The sequence below is a fragment of the Cetorhinus maximus genome, chromosome 31 (assembly GCF_964194155.1).
Source record: "Cetorhinus maximus chromosome 31, sCetMax3.hap1.1, whole genome shotgun sequence".
Lineage (NCBI taxonomy): Eukaryota > Metazoa > Chordata > Chondrichthyes > Lamniformes > Cetorhinidae > Cetorhinus > Cetorhinus maximus.
Window position 1 is genome coordinate 17,001,795 of NC_135909.1, and position 962 is coordinate 17,002,756.

The 962-nt window shown below is 44.2% G+C and overlaps 1 non-coding gene across 1 annotated transcript; it reads left to right on the forward strand.

The window, feature by feature from the left end:
* The first annotated feature begins 352 nt into the window (after window positions 1-352).
* Window positions 353-424, forward strand: trnag-ucc (transfer RNA glycine (anticodon UCC)). Its single transcript has one exon. It is a non-coding gene; the product is annotated as a tRNA-Gly (tRNA).
* The last annotated feature ends 538 nt before the right edge of the window (window positions 425-962 follow it).

A 962-nucleotide genomic window follows, 5' to 3' on the forward strand; every position in this document is an offset into this window, starting at 1 on the left:
GATAAGTTGCATTTTTTTATTGTTCTGATCTTTGTGGATATCTACATGGAGCCGTTGTAGTTGGTCACTATCTTTGTCTGTTTCACGGCCCGTTCCTCGGGCAGCAACAGGCCTTTTCCTGTCTCGATGTGTCCACAGAAACAGCCGGAGAGAATTTATTGTGGACTGGTGCCCTCTGCTGGCTGCACGTGAGACGTGCAAAGCGGTAACTTCTTTGGGGACATTTTAAATTGTGAAACAACATAAACATGGTGAGAATTATTGCAAAACAGTTTATCAATCAGACACAAGATGCCAAAGATATAGTGTGTTTCGCGGTACTATAAATGCTGACTGTAATTTGAAGAAGTGTCCGATGGTGGTATACTGGTGAGCATAGCTGCCTTCCAAGCAGTTGACCCGGGTTCGATTCCCGGCCATCAGAGTAGTGATTTATTTTCAGCCTTACCCGTGGTCAGACCACAATTCTCTACACTGGTTAAAATACGCGTTGGGATTCTTACAGTCCCATGCTCTGTAAGATTGGTCTTATCGGCACCTTTGTAAATAGGTTCCGAGCCATTTGCTCACCGTGCAAGCTTGATGCTGAAATCGGGCTCGTCAAAGGCATCCTGCAGGGTAATGGCTACCCTGATCAGATCATTTCGCGCTGTGTACCACACAAGCTCATTACCGGGCCTCAGACAGTCACTTTCCACCCTGTAGTATATTCTTTATCAGTATAAATTGTTGTCTTCCCCTTATATTGGTTTTCTTGCCAGTGTCCTGTTGAATGCAGAAGGAAAAGCTTTGACATTTCTCTTTTTTCATCCACACTTAAATACATCGGCGCTAATGTTCAATTTGTAAACCTGTTTCAGCTCTGCCAGTTTGGCTCAATCTACGGTCCATTTTCTTTTTGATCTTGGAAAAATTCAGCAGGTCTGACATCATCTGCGGAGGGGAATACAGTTGACGTTTCG